The sequence below is a fragment of the Ambystoma mexicanum genome, chromosome 3p (genome assembly GCF_040938575.1).
Source record: "Ambystoma mexicanum isolate Mex_15411 chromosome 3p, UKY_AmexF1_1, whole genome shotgun sequence".
Classification (NCBI taxonomy): Eukaryota; Metazoa; Chordata; class Amphibia; order Caudata; family Ambystomatidae; genus Ambystoma; species Ambystoma mexicanum.
Genome location: NC_090925.1, coordinates 383927459 through 383945689, shown reverse-complemented (window position 1 = coordinate 383945689; position 18231 = coordinate 383927459). Strand labels below are relative to the sequence as shown.

The following is an 18231-nucleotide window of genomic DNA, read 5'->3' as shown; positions in this document are numbered from 1 at the left end:
ACCTATGCCCCCTTCCTGGAAGCAATTGGTGCTAATTCCGATATTTAAGAAGGGGGACAGAAGAGCCTCTATGAATTACCGACCTATATTGACCTTAAAAATCTGCTTGAACGGCATGTGTTACGCCGGGAACGGCTAGTAAAGAGAATTGAGGTAACAATCGAAACCAACAGCAAACAGATTAAAAAAAGAGGATACCCTAAAGATGTCATGAAATTTGCTTTCATTAAAGAAAGCAAACTAAAAAGAGATGGTCTGCTTGTCACTCACAAAGAAAGAGAAACCATAGGGGTCCATCTGGGGCTGATTACCACACACAATAACAAACCTGCCCAAGTCATGCAAATCTTGAGAAGCATTGGCAGATTCTAATGGTGGACCAAGAATTATCTGGTGAACTGAGCACTACAGTATACCTTACACCACCTTGTTATGTGGCATCCCGGTATAGCCCACGGTTTTCTTTCTACAAATTACAAAAATGTAAAGTGTGTCAATATGCAGAGAACAGCAGAACCTAAACAATTTCCAGCTAGAGGACAGGATATGAAAGCCACCAAGTGAACAACCTGGTAAACTACATACATCAAGTACATTCGGGCATGCAGATGCAATGGATAGCTTGCAGGGGGCGCAGCCTGTATGCTGAAACTGACGACCTTGCAGCACACCAAGCCTATTCTATGGCACACATTGTGGGGAGAAGCAAAAGGGAAAAATGACCAATCGTCCAAGTAAAATAACATGTGGGAGGGGGTGATTGCAAACAAACTATGAGGCAGTCTGAAGCTAGATTAATCCTGGAATTTAACATGAAAGCACCAGATGGACAAAATCTGGAACAGAAGCTGTTTACCTGCCTAGGATGATGTAAGTTTGCGCACCCTTTTCAATTGACAAACTATGAGACTTGCTCTTGTGGCACAACACTTTGCACCCTTTTCTCCAACGGGTGAGGGGAGGACCCAGCCAGTGGAGTAACTTTGCTGAAAATGTTGGGGGGACATCTCAACAAAAGGTGCCCCAGCCAAATGAATGGGGACAAAATGGTGTGCCATGAAAGTTGGGGGGGACAAACACCCCTGTCCCCCCCCTAAAATTACGCCCATGGACCCAGCTCAGATTGTCTGACACAGACTCTACTCCCCGAGCGTGAGTTGCACTGAGAGCCAGGATACCCTACTGCCTGGGGCCCTAGATAGCAAGGCTTTCTCCTCCGCAGCCCCGGACCTTGTGCCCCTTGCTGATTGACATAGGCCAGGGCAGAAATGCCCCAGTGCACAGACCCCGAGCCAAGAATCAGACCTTCCTACCAGAAGTGGAGCCCTCAAATCAGATCCTATAACCCGGTCCCTCCTCAAGCACCAAAGTGGTACTTACCCAGGAGGCACGCTTCAAACTTCAACTGCCCTTCCCCCGTACCTCCACCCTGCTCCATAGTTGTTAACATGATCCACTCGAATCTGTAAGTGCTTATCATCCAGTCCTGTTTTTTTCCTTCGCATGCTGGGTCTTGTAGTTCTGTTTTTACCATGATAAAACTCAGACTGCAGGTCCCAAAATGCAAAGAAAAAACAGGATTGGATAAACACCTTCAGATTACGTTGGATCATGTTGGCAACTATGCTGCTGCCCTACAGGGGAGCCAGGAGACCTAAACTTCCTGCCCTCCCCCCAACCCCAGGAAGGGGGGCGGGGCACACCTTCTTAGATGAGAGTAACCAGCATGCCCTTCGAGAACCCCTGCCCGAGGGCAGCTTAAAAAAAGAGGAGGAGCAATACGAGAAAAGATGCATTGATAGGAGGTTAAGCTAAAGGGAAAGGGTTTGAGGGTCTCTGGAAGGTGGTCGTCTTCATGTGTAAAGCATAGAATGTTCTTTTCCTGAAGCACATTATTGGGCAACCGCCCCACGACCAAATTATTACAGGCGTATTTTAAAACGTTTACAGTAAGGTTTCGTATTTTGGGCTGAAAGCATGTACAAATCCGTAAATGACAGAGAAATTATTCACGATGTCTAAGTCAGTACGACATGAAATATCGTGTTCACAATTGCCGCAAGGAAACAAGAACGTGTATTCCGCTCAGTGGGCTGCATCAAATTTATATGTATCGCTGGACTGCGCAGCCACTTCCCTGGTCCTATACTGACATCTTCTGGCCTGAAGTGGCATTGGAAATCCAATGCCTCTAATTTTCAAATCAAATGAAATATAACGGCTTGTAGCAAGCTGCTTAAATATCTTGCTTAACAGGGGTGGAGCCAGCTTCAACATTATGGGGGCTGAACACGGTTGTAACGAGGGAATCACACGTGGGGCCATTAGTGATCGCCCAATACTCAGTGTTAGTAGAATTTTCCTTCATGAGACATTGCATGTTCCTTCTCAGAACTTTTTTTGCTTCCTAAAATGTTCACATCAAAAGTGATGGCAATTTAGGTTGAATGTCTATATGTCACCATGTTAGATCTCCGAATAATTTTTTTTTAAAAAACACCAACCTGTAACAGTAGAGTTAAATATTGAGTAAATAAGACTCTGAGCCAATGAGTAGTTTGTATTGGATTACGAAGAGAACCCAATTATTTTATTCATATATACTTTCTCCTCTTTTAGGTTTATTGGTAAAGCTTACGCCTTCTCTCTGTCTCTCCAGTTTTCCTGTAACAGGATGTCATTCGAGGATACGTTCAGGTAAGGGTTAATTAGTTCTTTAATGTCTTTTCCTTTTCTCTGTACTCTTCTCCCTTTCTCTTCCTTTACTTTTAACAGTCTCTAAAGGTATTTCTCTTTTCCCCTGATCCTTTCTCTCGACTCCTTCTTTATTTCTAATCTTGGTCTTTCAGTCCGTTCTCCTGTTCCTTCTACTCCTCGTGTTCTTAAAAAATTCCAATGTGCATTATCATCATGCTCATTTCGGCTGGTGGGTGTCCTTCACAGACAAACAGTTTGTATATCTCAATTTCTAGTAACCAAATTGTTCCATTCTCCTGAAACATTCAGTCACATTGGAACAAATATTTATCTTGTTCATTCCTTTTCATCTTCTCTCATGTGCATAATCCATAATAGGAGTATATGGACTGGGGGTGAACTGTTATATATGGTTTTGTTCAGTATGCCTCAATTTATCCTATTTGTTCTGTTGCGCATTGTGAAAAGCGCCCTGATGTGGCCTTCCTTTAAAAAGCTAATGTACCGACTAGGAGTCAATGACAACATATGTCCACACAAATGCAATATGTACCTGTGAGTTTTCATTTTCCATGTGTCCCAGTTCCTCCAATCAGGGTGTGTAATGCATTAGGTATATATATTTTTTTGCCCTCTCACGTTGGACGCGACAAATGCAGAAGGGATATTTGGCCCCCTTCGGTTTGTGTTTTTGTGTGCACATTTTTGGGCTATTTTTCCAGTGATTGTAGGACCCGCTAGTTACCACTACGGGTGTGCTCTTACCATGTGTTCCAACTATGCCTAGCTGGCTTGGTTGCCCGTTTTTAGTCACTGTGTTTACAGTCCTTTTTTAGTGTTTGGTGTGTTTAGCTGGTATGGACTGTCTGTTTTTAGTTTTCCAGTCTGTTTTTAGTTTTTAGTTTTTAGTATTGGACGTATGTTATAAGTGTTAGTCCTTTGGCAGTGTTTAGTGCGCATTGATGTTGTCACTTTGTTGAAGTCGGGTGCCGCGCAAAGAAAGGAGTCCCCATAACACACGGAGCTGTGCAGCCCGTTAAGGTAAGGCGTGTACGAACGAGCGGGACGTTGTGAATTGATGTAAGCAGAATATATTGATGGCGAATAGATACGAGGTGCTTGTCACGTTATGTTTGGTTTTAAGAATTCTACCGCATAGGTTTAAGAGTAATTGTAGCAGAGTCCTCGCATGAATGCAGCAGGTGTTTCTTATATATCATGCGGGCGGTGCCGCGTAAAGTAATATATACAGTATATTGAGCCCTGGTGCATTTCGTTAGTTTCTAACACGCTTTGGGTTGGCTAGTTTATAACACCGACATTTTTCCAGCATGTGGCTAATGGTAGTGTATAGCGGGTTCACCCCTATTGTATGGGGCAATAGTGGAGGTGTCATTTTTTATCATGACATGATTTGCAGTGAGCGTTCTTCCACTGATACACTGCCATTGTGTGTTCCATTTTGCAGTGTTGCGGAGGATCCTGTGATTAAGACACAGCTAAAATTACCCTGCGTATTTTTACGTGGACCCTAGGTATTTCCTGGGTCGCATTGTATTAGAGGAGTTTCTACCAGCAACGTTGTGTTTGTAAGTGTTGTTTCTCTTGGTATTTTTTACTACTGTATGTGTTGTAATGTTGTAGGCAGGTACATTATGTGACCTGCTCTGCGATAGATACTGAGAGCTGTTTCTGTTGGTTCCACAGGCTCAACATAGATATTGACGCCAGTGGAGGATTCATTTCCGCTGTCCTGACTCACCGTCCCGCAAGTTGGAACTTGGGGGTGAGTAGGGCATATGTGCTCATTTAATTGAAGCATATTGTGACATTGTCTGTCACCTTTTTCAAGAAATAGGGATGACAGTTTGGTTTTTTATTATTTATTTTAAATTTATTACTGGCCCATATACGTGGAGAACAGGGCGGAGTATTTGCTCGTTGCCCGACGTCCTGAAGAAGGTCTCTGACCGAAACACGTGTCGACGTTGCCTCTGTGAGGGATACCTGGTGAAATTTGATACCAGCTACATAATGACACCTGATACTATGGACTGGGTCACTATAGGAGATGTTAACCGGATATATTCGGAATAATATGAATTGATGTTATAATTACACTAGGGTGTTTTATTCATGTATGTTTGAATGTGTTTTTGTATGTGGATACGTATGAAGGTATCAATTGATTTATGATCTTTTATGAAATTTTATGACAGCAAGATGATTTGCCATGCGATGAGTTTCTGAATAGAATTTGATATGTATTGAATCTAACCAGCGTCATCCCAAGTATAGCCTCTAAATGCTTCAGATGTTCCGACTGTAAATGTCCATGTTTGACTGTAAATTATGATGTCATCTAGATAGGCTCCAACGTATTGTTCATGACCTTTTATAATATAGTTCATCAGTCTTTGAAATGTTGCTGAGGCTCCATGTAAACCAAATGGCAACACTGTAAACTAATAGAGCCCGGTAGGAGTAGCAAATGCCGTCTTTTCCTTATCAGAAGGTAACAACGGTATTTGCCAGTAACCCTTGGTTAAGTCTATGGTGGTCAGGAACCTTGCTTTCCCCAGATTATTTAATAAATCCTCTATTCTTGGCATTGGGTAAGCATTGAATTTAGAAACTTCATTTAATTTTCAGAAGTCAATGCAGAACCTAACACTACCATCCGGTTTTGGTACCAAAACTACAGGAGAACTCCAATCACTATGAGACGGCTCAATTATCCCCAGATCCAGCATTTCTTGAACCTCTTGATTAATGGCTTTTATCTTCGCCTCAGGTATTCTGTAAAGTCTGAGCCTTACTATAGTCTCAGGTTTGGTTACTATGCAGTGGTAAGTTAGTTCCGTCCTCCCCAGTAAGGAAGAGAATATTTCAGAAAAACCTTTCAATAAGGAGGCTAATTAATTTTTTTGAACAGACGATAACTCTGAGTTAATGTTCAGACTTTCTAATCCTACTTTTTCCTTAATCTGTGGAAAATGTTCTTTCTGTGGTACATCAAGAGTTATCATGGCCACTGTTTGAGCTGGCAGTATCCATTTTTTAAGAAGATTCACATGATATCTCTGGAAAGGTACTCTACTTCCAGGCTGTCTCACTTTATATGTTAACGGACCTAACACTTCATGGACCTCATACGGTCCCTTCCATGCTGCCAACATTCTGTTTTCTGATGTAGGTAACAAGACTAATACTTGTTCTCCGGTTTTAAAAGTACGTAGACGGGAGTTCTGATTATAATACTTCTTCTGTTTTACTTCAGCCTGAAGAAGATTATCTCTGGCTATGGTTTGCAGTTTCTCTACTCGTTCCTATAATTGAGAGGCATACTCCGTAAGGGTTTACTCTCTATCCGGCTGTTCTTCCCAGTTTTCTTTCAGAATATCCAACAGAGATCTTACTGGTCTTCCGAAGAGTTGCTCAAAAGGTGAAAAACCTGTTGATGACTGAGGGGTGTTTCTTAAAGTCATCAGTATCCAAGGTAAAACTCTATCCCAGTCTTTGTTTCTGGAGAAGTAGTTTTCCTTAGCATTTGTTTAATAGTTTGATTGTAGCGTTCCACTAAACCATCAGTCTGAGGGTGGTAAACTGCTGTGTTTAGGTGTTCAATTTTCAGAGTCTCACAGACTTGCTTAAGGATATTGAACATGAAATTCGATCCGCGATTGGTGACGATCTCTCGGGGAATTCCAACTCATCCAATAAAGGGAATAAGAACATCACAAATCTGTTGAGTATTTGTAGTTTTTAACGGAAACGCCTCCGGATATCTAGTTGCGTAGTCTACAACCAACAGAATATACTTGTGATCTCTTCTAGATGGTTCTAGGGGTCCCACAATATCCACTCCTATTCTGCTAAAAGGTTCCAAGACTAATGGCATAGGTTGTAATGGTGCCTTCTTCACATTGGCTCTGTTCTTCTTTTGGGATTCCTCACATGATTGGCAGAACCTCACTACTTGATTATATACCCCTGGCCAGTAGAACCTGTCTAGAATTGTTTTAGAAGTCTTCTCAGACCCCAAGTGTCCTTCCCCAACTTGTAAGTGAGCGACTTCTAGAACAGTCTTGTAGTATATACTGGGAATTAGCAGCTGTTTCATTTCCTCTATATTCTGAGACTTGCTCACTCTGTACAACAATCCATTCTGTTTTATGAAATGGGGTCCTTGGTCCCTTTGAGTCTTCGAAGGCACGTTCTTTGGCATATCGTAATACAGGATCCAGCTCTTGAGTGGACCTAAAGCTATCTCCCTCTTGTCTAGTTTCCAGTCGACAGCTATAGGCAGAACATTTTTGGTTTTCCATTCTTGCTTAGTCAACTTTTTTATTTTACTCTTCTGTGATTTAAGAGATGGAGTGTGTATTTCTTCTTCAGAGAATGGGACCATTTCTAACCAGCTCTTCGCGATTTCGTGGACTATTTTAGCAAATGTTGGTATGTACGAACCAACTAGTAAGGGCTTGGGTAAACTGGGTAACGCTGCAGCTCTTATTCCCATTGTTTCCCCGGCCAGCTTAATTTGTATTTTCATCGAAGGGTAAGCCTTTATATCCCCATGAACACACCGAATAGGTATTTCCCCTGAAGAATAATAACCTTCACCTACCAGGTCTAATGCTACAGCCGTCTGTAGGCTTCCTGAATCAACCAATGCAGTGGTGGTTTTTCCATCTACTTCGGCTTCACAGGTATAGAGATATTGGGATTGTCTTCCTGGTATTTGTTCAGAAGATTCAATGTCCTTCGGAGATTCAAAAAACCCCACATCCAACGGCTCTGTTTTCTGTTTCTTGGGACAGAACCTGGCAAGGTGTCCCCATTCTCCACAGTCGAAACACTGGGGTCCTCGAGCTGTTGTTGGTGTTTGACGATAGACAACAGGGCCCTCGCTATTAGGTCTGGAACGTATACCTTCTAATTCTGGTTTTCTAAGCATGGAATGTGGCCACCTTGATTGAGATAGAGGTTTATTCATAATGGTATGAGGTCGAGACTGGGTTGTATAGGACAACATCTTGCCTTTGCCAGATTTTTGATAAGCTGAGGCCACATCCACAGCTTCAGATAATGAAAGTCGATGATGTTGTTTGACCCATCTTTGTACAGGTCCGGGAAGAGCTTCGACAAATTGTTCCAAGATCACTTATTCTGTTATCTCACTAGGAGATGACATCATAGGTTGCAACCACTTCTCTGCAAGCTCTTTTACTCTATAAAACAATTGTCTCGGAGTCTCTTCTCCGACCAACTTAACTTCTCTGAATTAAATTCGATACATTTCCTCATCATGGCCCAATCTTTCCAACACTACCTTCTTCATGTCGCCATAGTTAGTGTCTCCAGTTGGATTCGCCGCTTGGTAAGCACACTGCATTTCACCGGTCATTAATGGTGCAATGTAATGACACCATCTCTTGGTGGGCCACTGGGCGTTCCTAGCCACCCTCTCAAAGTTTACAAAAAAATGTGCGGGGTCTTCACCAGCTGAGTATTTTTGAAAAACTGAAGTTGAGACTTAAGGGTTGTTTCTGAGATTTTTAACCTCCTGCAACTGAGTCTGTTGCAATTGTAAGGCTTGCTGGAAAGCTACTCTGTCTGCCTGAGCTTGCTGGCTGTGAAGTTGCAAGGCTTGTTGTAGTAGTTGTCGCCCCTCACTCAGAGTCTTAATAAGTTCCTCCATGGCGTTCTCAAAATCCCACCTCTGACACCAAATGTAACAGTACAGTTAAATATTGAGTAAATAAGACTCTGAGCCAATGAGTAGTTTGTATGGATTACGAAGAGAACCCAATTCTTTTATTAATACATACTTTCTCCTCTTTTAGGTTTATTGGTAAAGGATACGCCTTCTCTCTGTCTCTCCAGTTTTCCTGTAACAGGATCTCATTCGAGGATACGTTCAGTTAAGGGTTAATATAGTTCTTTAATGTCTTTTCCTTTTCTCTGCACTCTTCTCCTTTTCTCTTCCTTTACTTTTAACAGTCTCTAAAGGTATTTCTCTTTTCCCCTGATCCTTTCTCTTGACTCCTTCTTTATTTCTAATCTTGGTCTTTCAGTCCGTTCTCCTGTTCCTTCTACTCCTCGTGTTCTTAAACAAATCTGTGTGACTGCTGCATGGTGAGCCAGTTTGGTCCTTTTCTAACAACCCTCTTTCAGATTATGCATATGGACACTCTGAACGTCTAAGCTCCTTTCTTTACTGCAGACAAGAACTTTTGAATAACTCTCCTTTAAACAGCATCCCATTTATTGAGGTTATTCTTCTGTCTCTATGTCAGCCTCTTCCACTGTTTAGGGTTTTTCCTCTTCCTCCCACAACAGTTAGATCTGTAATGTATTGGGCTTGTAGGTTAATTCATAGCGCAACGGCGCTTTCACTTAAACTTCGCACAGCGACAACGATCGCCTTTCCCCTATTCAACTTCCTTATCTGAAAGCGCAACGGCGCCAATTTTCTTAAAGTTCATATGGCGACAACGATCACCTGGTTCTCTTAACACGTCCCCTCCTCCAAGCGCAACGGTGCTGTTTTTCCCTCACAGTTCAAGCGGTACACGTTCGCCTTTCACTTAATAACCCAACTCCGTCTTCAGACGTCAGCGTTTTCATTTATCCACTGGTTATAACAATCGCCTCATTGTTAAATGACATTTTGCTTCCATTCAGGGCTTTGGTTGAAGGTACTCACGGTTACCATGCGGCGGCAACGGCCGCCTCGTATTTATGCCCCTCTTCTTCGATGAGCGCAATGGCGCAATTAATCACTGCCTTGTCACAGCGATAATGATCGCCATGTTTTTTTACGATCTGAAACTCATTCTCCGGGCGCATCGGCGTAAGCACCCTGACAGCTGAGATCTGTCAAGCTCTTTCAAAACACATCTAGTACGCCCAGCTGTAACGGTCCAACTCCCCTTCCTCTGCTCTGTCTCTGTCTCTTGTCTCCTAGCAACGACAAGCCAAGCTCATTAGAAGAAAGTACCTACACTAGGCTGTCTGTATGTAAAGATTATAAAAAGACTGCATTTCCTATTAAACAAGGCTTTCTGTATAATTCATTGTGAAAGGATAATTACCCACTTTGTCACACAACCGCAAACAGATTTTCTGTTGCCTCCCTTGGTCAGTGTGTCCACGAAACATACGAGGGTTTTTAAAAAAAATTAAATGTGTCAATCACCTTAGGCTTCCATATGAGGCACCCACACGAATTATCAGTAGAAATGTCCTGTACGCAGATAGTGCTTTTTTGTGTCTAAGGGACAGCAAGTTAAACTCAGTGCAGGCGTTGCGAAGAGCCTGCGACAGAAAGACGTAATCAATTATTGATACCTGCTCCCCTCTCTGCCAAGTTATACTGGAAGTTTTATCAGTGTTCTTTTAGCTATTTAGGCAGAGTAGATTGCATGTCTCCATGAGATTGCACCATATACTGTTTGGATCTGAGCGCCTGGTCTTAACGTGCGCCGAAGCATGAAGAAAGTTGCTGCAGTCCCAATTCAAGTCACCTGCCAGCATGATGTGATCTTTAGTCCCATCACTTGCCCAGTCTGTAATTAGAGCAGAAACTGTCTTGAGAAAAGGGGAGTTCTCTGTAAAACATTTGTTCCAATAGAGGTTCACTATCACTGCCATCCCAAATTGAGACAACTTCTCAGGGATCCTGGAAAGTTCTAAAGCCAAGATCCCAGGACAGTCATCTGATAACATGTTACCGGTGAGGCCTAGATCATTTCTAAGGGCTATTGAGAGGCCCCCAAATGGGCGTCAAGGAAGCCCTCTCGATGCAGGCTGCATAGAAGGGGCATAGCCGTCTATGTGGAAGCCAGGTCTCGTGTAATTTAATATTCTAATAATCACAACGTCTGGGCTGTAAAATAAGTGATCAAAATCTCTCGAGTAAAGCCCCCGGTAACCATGCCCAGTCGGCTCCATTACCACAAGCACAATTTATAGTGTCACCAGAGGTGCCAACTCTCAGACCAGGAGCGTTTCTCTTCATCCTAATCTTGAGATCTACAGGCAGACGAGCGATGGCATTATGCTCCTTGATAGGTGGGTGTGGTAACCTGAGGGTACGTAAGCAGATGCTCCATCTGGCACTTTAAATGGGTCATAGTCCATAATCAAGATGGCGTCCTTCTCCAGTAGCAACATATCATATTTGAGAAGATCTTTAGACAGCAACAGACTGAGGTTATGTACTTCCGAAAATAAGTTTAGGATGTTTGCTCTGTTCTGGAGATATCCAAGATATTCCCAATCCTAATTTGTTTGGAGAATATTGTGGCTTTGGAGTAGTTTCCTGTTCTTTGAACACCTTTGGTTGCTTCAGGTTGAAAGAGAGGCTTAAAGGTGGTGTCAATATGATCATAGGTTTTGGTGCGGGCGATCGTGCTCCCTGAAGTGGAAGCTGTGGGGTTCCGGATCAGGATTTGGGGTTGATCGTTTGTTGATGTAATTGACATTTCAACTGGTTACTCTTCATCTTGTTGGAATGGAACATCTTCATATGTTGAAAGATCCATCATTAAGTGCAATGGACCCCACCTTTTCTCCAAGCACGGTATAATAGTGCCTGCATGCTTAACCCTGTGTTGTGCTCCCTCAATTGACAAGCAGTTTGCACATCTATTTTTGCAATTATGTTTCATCTTTTTTCTTGCAGCCCTCATGGCAGCCATCGCGAATTCTTGGAGATTAGTCGACCGAGGTTCAGTTTCCACCTCGTTTTGAAACCCATCACATGATGACATCCTGATGGTCCTGGGAGATCCGATAAATGATGGCAACCTGGGTTTGCAATTGATACACGTGGCAAACGTAATATTTAAATAAAATTGACAACTTGGTACAGCATGCATATAAATGTTGTTCTCTGTGGCACCATGTAAAGGTATGCCCTTCACCAGAGTACATTAAATTCCTGCACCAATCTGACATTCACATTACGAAATGCAAAGAACAGTACTGTACAACCACAGCCCCAATGGTATTGTTAAAATATCTTTGCCAGGCCCTTCCCTCCCCATTTCACATCTAATACCTTGCATTTCTATCCAAGCCCCATTCAACACCCCACCCCAGTTCAGCGATTCTCCTGCACCCTTGCTTGGCTTTTTCATCTCTAATGAGGATGAAACACGCATGTGGTTGCATACTTGCCAACATTGCCCATTCCAATCTGTAAATGCTTATCCAGCCCCGGTAATTTTTTCTTTGCATTCTAGGATTTACAGTTTGACTTTTCCCGATAAAAATTCGGACTAGACGCCCCAGAATGCAAAGAAACAAACAGGACTGGATTAGCACCTACAGAATGGAATGGGTCATTTTGGCAAGGATGTGGTTGTCTGCATCCTTGAGAGTTGCCTGTCTCAGGGTGATAAAGCTATGTATAAAATAGTGCTGCCCTATAAGACAAGCACATTTTCTGCAGCGGAATGCATGCTTTTGTGCTCATTTGAATACCTATAGTGCATTACTCTGTGGCTCAGAACTGGAGGTGAACGTGCAGTGGCGCAGTGGCGCGTGAGCACGTTATTGGAAATGTATCGTTCCACGATCACATTTCAGATAGAAAGGTTTTTTCATGCATTTTTAAACCCACCATAACTCCATTGGTATTTGCTATAGATTAAAGATATAGATATTATAACTGACGGAACCAACATTTTTATTTAAAGATTATAAAGTCTAGGCTCCTGATTCATGGAATTATTTGCGCGTAAAACGCATATTTGCGCTCCATTCTGCCCGAAAAAATCCCCATACCTCAAACAGGGATTTTCGGGCAGAATGGCGCGCAAATCTGCATTTTACGCGCAGATAATTCCATGAATCAGGCTGTATATTTGTTGGAATTCCATTGTTACGGTTGAATCTGTTATTAAACACTACGCATGAAATAAAAGCAATATTTTTGTTTGTAGAGTTAACATTTATAAAGATAGTACTCTTAACTTTAAAAAACATCATTTCTGCCTGATTTCTTGGCATTCTTGAGACAGTGTTCTCTGATTTGTAGGCCGGTTATGTTGGCAGTTTCGTGTTGGGTGCAGCAGATCATTCTGCGGTGTTCCTAGAATCTTTTCAGTTTGATGTACATTTTAGTTTTTTTGTCCCCCTGATGCTTTTGCGCATTTATGGCAGTCTACTCTGGTTCAGGTTGTGGCGGATCATCTTGGGGGTTCCATTGAATATTTTTCATTTTGCAGCATGTTTTGCATTTTGAACTTCCTGTGCATGTACGGCAGCCCTTCTGAGGGTTGGCTGCTGACGATCAACTTATGAACTTTCTGGAACATTGTTCATTTCACGTAACGTTTTTCATTGCATTTTCTCTCTTTGAGCCTACTGTGCATGTCTGAATAGTGGTGTGTGTGTTGGGGCCTGCAGATTTTGTGTGTTTTGTGGTCTATTTTACATTCCGTTTTGTCTATCCATGCCTACTGTGCATGTGCGGAGGCCCTACTGTGTGTTTGGGTGTGGCGATCATCTGTGCATTTGCAGAATTGTATTCATGTTGTCCCTCTAACCCTACTGTGCTTGTACAGAGGCCCTACTGTGTGTTTGGGTGTGGCCGATCATCTGTGCATCCGACCCTACTGTGCATGTACAGAGGCCCTACTGTGTGCTTGGGTGCGGCCGATCATCTGTGCATCCGACCCTACTGTGCATGTGCGGAGGCCCTACTGTGTGTTTGGGTGCGGCGATCATCTGTGCATCCGACCCTACTGTGCATGTACTGAGGCCCTACTGTGTGCTTGGGTGCGGCCGATAATCTGTGCATCCGACCCTACTGTGCATGTACGGAGGCCCTATGTGTGTTTGGGTGCGGCCGATCATCTGTGCATCCGACCCTACTGTGCATGTGCGGAGGCCCTACTGTGTGCTTGGGTGCGGCCGATAATCTGTGCATCCGACCCTACTGTGCATGTACGGAGGCCCTATGTGTGTTTGGGTGCGGCCGAGCATCTGTGCATCCGACCCTACTGTGCATGTACGGAGGCCCTACTGTGTGCTTTGGTGCGGCCCATCATCTGTGCATCCGACCCTACTGTGCATGTGCGGAGGCCCTACTGTGTGTTTGGGTGCGGCGATCATCTGTGCATCCGACCCTACTGTGCATGTACAGAGGCCCTACTGTGTGCTTGGGCGCGGCCGATAATCTGTGCATCCGACTCTACTGTGCATGTACGGAGGCCCTATGTGTGTTTGGGTGCGGCCGATCATCTGTGCATCCGACCCTACTGTGCATGTACGGAGGCCCTATGTGTATTTGGGTGCAGCCAATCACTGTGCATTTGCAGAATATTATCTATTTTGTCCCTCCGACCCCACTGCGTGTGTACGGAGGCCCTACTGTGTGTTTGGGTGCGGCCGATCATCTGTGCATTTGCGGAATATTATTCATCTTGAGGTACATTTTTCATTTTGTCTTGTCTTTCCAACACTACTGTGCATAACAGAATAAGGCTGTTTCTTTTGGGGATGTGGTTGTCTTTGTGCATTGCATTGTATTTCTTTTATTCTGTTTTGTACCTGCATGCACACTGCAGTCCTGCTTCATATGATGGATCATCTTGTGGGTTTGAGAGAATATTTTTCATTTCACAGAATGTGTTTAATTTTTTTTACCCCTGAACCTTCTTCGCATGTAGGGAAATAGCTATAATTTATTTGCTTTTAAAAAGTTAATATCTCAAGTTTGGACTATCTGATTTTCAAAATTCTTGCACATACTGCAACCTTGGTTCTTTCAAGTGTTAAACACCAGGGGGATACCTGTGGTGATGGCGTTAAGAGGAGGAATCTCTCGGCAGATGTAGAAAGGAATTTGGAACCGAGGGGAATGAACTGTCCCACAGGCTGTACCCGTCTTCTGAGTAGCCATGAGTTCTTCTACTGTAGTGTGAATTAGGGGTATGAGTGGATTTGAGATCTCCGATGGCCAAGCAAGACCCTGTGTAAAGAAAAGCAAAGAGCCTCCACCTGGAGTGAATGGTAGGAGAAAATTCAGGGATTCCCCTTCTTTCTCCAAAGCAAATTTGCAATAACACCTGTGAGATGGTTAAGCAAAAGGATTTATTAGTATGCTTGCAAGAAAAATGGACCGAATCCTAGTCGTTAATCCAGTCCCAACCAACGAACCCATTCCTCCCTCTAGAACAAAGATTTTCATATTCTATGGGGCACATGACCTCTGAAGTTTCGAGAAACATTTACCCTGCATACTACTCCCGCCTCCCACCTAAAACAATAACCCTCTGTGTTTCAAAACATAGCCCCTGTTTGGTGTTCATGCCAGTCAATTCCATGTGATGTTCCATTTCCGGGTAAACATGGCCGCTTGAGTCTGCTTCTAGCTTTGTCCTACTCAGGAAAACGGCTTAGGGCCTCCGCCTGCCCAATAACTTCCATCACAGATGAGAGGCTCATTGTTCCGGTCGGCTTCAACCGGCCTGCTCCATTGGTCCCAGTTCAGTATCCTTGCTGCAGTGCCCTGAAGCAGTAAGAAAGTTCTCAGTCAGCGGGTTTGGCACACATGTAGTTCAGTTCATAGAGATCAATCATTGCCTGGAGTCAATGGGCGGCAAATGGGCATACTAACCACAGCCAGCTCGGAGTGAAAAGAAAAATAATAAACACTTTGGTGATGAAATGTGATAATGTCAGGATTGTGAGGTACACTTTTCTACATCAAAAGAAGAAAGCTCAATCAATCATAGTGATAATCTCGAATGGCAAAAACTCGAAAGTCAAAATGTCGAAAAAACAATCTAGAAAAAAAAAATGTCGAATTTTTTTTAATGACATTTTTTGTTTGAAAATGGGGGGGTTCCCCCCCAACCCCCTTTTGTTTTTTTTGTTTTTACCTATTTTTTATACATAAACTAGAGCCAAAAAAAATAAAGAAAAAAAAAATAATTTGACATTTTTTTTTGACATTTTTTTTTTCGACATTTTTGTCTTTCGACATTTTATTTTCGAGATTATGACTGACCACCGTATTTTGTATGCTTACTTTATTGACTTGGGTCTGCATTCTTTCACAAATTCCCCTTTTGTATTGCTAGTGCAACTTTCATAGCAACCGCATGCGCTCTCTTTGCAGAGTCTGACACTCTTCACTCATTTCTGTGAAGCACAAAGGATGCATATCATGTGTAGAGCTATGGCGGGGGGATCTGGAGGGTGCCCTGTTGACTACCACTATTCCCTTCTTACTGCACCACCGGCGGCAGCATTAAATGATACATGCCAGTAAGCAAAGGAACACCGTTATATAAACAGTTGTGGTGATAATGGGTTGTTCAGAGACTTCATTACTAATGTCACACATATCATCAGGAGTACATAGATTGGCTGTACAGTGAGCGACCTCGATTGCTATTTTCTGCTAACTAAAGACTAATTCTAGTACCTGCTGTATTTCTGTAATTTCTTTTTTACCTCTGGAATTAGAGTCTCTAATGCTGAAAGTGCCTACTGGTCAATGTAAATAAACCGTCAAGCTCCTGTCTTCAGAACAAAATGCATATCTGATGTAGGAACTGGTATACATTCTACGCCCCTATCTTCACCATGAAAGAAGAGTCTACCTGTCAGTGATATCCCAGTTGCCCTTCCATCCCAGTAACTCATGTTAGCCACCAACAACACCTGACATCAGGAACTATCCCAAGGGTAGTTGTTATTTGCCCGGCCGAGCTGCCAAGTGGTCTCACGTCCCACACTTCTCAGTGTGCAACCCAGTCCCAGCTGCATCCTGTCCATGGGCCAGGAACAATTCTGCTGTTTGGGGCCCAGATGCCTTTCACCGGCCCCTTTAGTGTGAAGGTGCTCTGAACGTCCACATGTCCACCCGCTATATTGCCAGAAGTCTCTCCAGGGCAACAGGTCTTTCGGTATTCCTGAAACATTTCCCAGGATTCCTGGTCAGCTGTTACCTTCACATCTTTGTGGATACTCAGGATTTCAGAATGTGGTTCATCCTGAAACTCTTCAGGGGCACAGTCCCACTGCAGCATCTGTCCAGAGGACATCACACCATTTATCAGTTGTATTAGTGCATCTCTTGTGAGCTTGCCGAGAGTCCCAATTATATTAAGCTCCTCAATGTTTGTATTTTAGTGGTGAGCTGTGCCCCAGAGATAAGTCTTGTTGCTCATTCTAAGCGACCATCTAAAGGTCGCCCCTTGTATACTGCAAGGGCATTGTTAGCACCCATACCAGATTCAATTGGCTACTTACCTTTTCTTTCTTCCTCTGCGCATTGCTCAGCCTGCCGCTGCAGGCATATTGAGGCCCCATCAGTACAATTAGGAAACTGTGTCATGGTATAGTGAAAATCATAGTGGCTAAAGTGGTGTTCAAAATAACATATCAAAACCCTGATCTGTCTTTCTAACTTACTAGGTCATACCACAATGACAGGGTACACATCAGTGTGTCACTTGAAGAGACGCAGACATGCACGTCATTGATATAACGCGGCCCCCCTCACCTCTGACATTTTGGATGAAGGACAAGAAGACACTCTGCATGACACCAGGCATCATTCCAATACTGCACCGGGTGTATTAGAGACGTTATGCACTCAGACAACCGTATCGAATGTACCCTTGAACTGAGGTGGTAGCAGGGGATTTGCAGACACCACTGAATATCGAAGAGCTGTAAAGAAAATATGACGGGTGCAAAGTGATGTCATAAGGAGAAGACACGATGACACACTGACATTATATGAGAATACTAAAAGAAAGAAGATGTAACTGAAGAAACAAAGTAAGCCTACATACAAGTGAGAAGAAACCATATATATACATTAGCTACAAAACCATTATATTAAAAAAGAGAGTCACAAGGGGGGCACGGATGGGGTGGTGTTCAAACACAGTTAGGATGCATGCTTAGCAGTCCAAAAGCAGAGCTTCAGAGTAGTAAATGTATACATGCAGAAACACAAGGGAGATGAGTCAAATAGAATCTTGCTTCGGTAGAAAATATAACATGGGTAAAGCGGCCGTGTTGAAAAGATGGACCTCGGTTCTGAATGATAGTAAGCGAGAAGCTTGAAGGAAAGGGACCAGGGCTGCAGAGCTGACAGATTCTGGAAATACAGATTTGTGGATGAACAAAGAATAGCTGTTGGCCAGACATCAAGGATGCCACAGGAAGAAGCAGCTCTTACTTTGTGTCCTGGGAGCTCTAGAATCGCTTTCACTGTGTCCACTGTGAAGCCTAAAAACTCTAACCTCTGCACCGGAGCTAAATGGGACTTCTCCAAATTTACCAAGAATCCCAGAGATGATAGGAGCTTGAATATCCACTGAACTTCTCTCGCGAGACTCTCTTTGCTGGATCCCATCACTAGAATATCGTCCAGATAGATAATCATCCGAATGCCTCTTTCCCTGATAGCTGCCGTCACCGCATTCATCACCTTCTTGAAGGCCCAGGGTGCTGAGGCCAACCCGAATGGTAGGCATGCAAACCGCCAGATCT

The 18231-nt window shown here is 43.3% G+C and overlaps 2 long non-coding RNA genes across 2 annotated transcripts in view; one reads left to right on the top strand and one right to left on the bottom strand.

Annotated features, from left to right (window-relative positions):
* Positions 1 to 1919: 1919 nt before the first annotated feature.
* Positions 1920 to 12077, top strand: LOC138579540 (uncharacterized). The gene is made up of 3 exons (XR_011304053.1): positions 1920 to 2347; positions 2620 to 2697; positions 11390 to 12077. It is a non-coding gene; the product is annotated as an uncharacterized lncRNA (long non-coding RNA).
* Positions 12078 to 14789: 2712 nt separating this feature from the next.
* Positions 14790 to 18231, bottom strand: part of LOC138579539 (uncharacterized) — an 84103-nt gene continuing 80661 nt past the window's right edge. Inside the window, exon 2 of the long non-coding RNA XR_011304052.1 lies at positions 14790 to 15226. This is a non-coding gene — a long non-coding RNA (uncharacterized lncRNA). The remainder of the gene's footprint in view (positions 15227 to 18231) is intronic.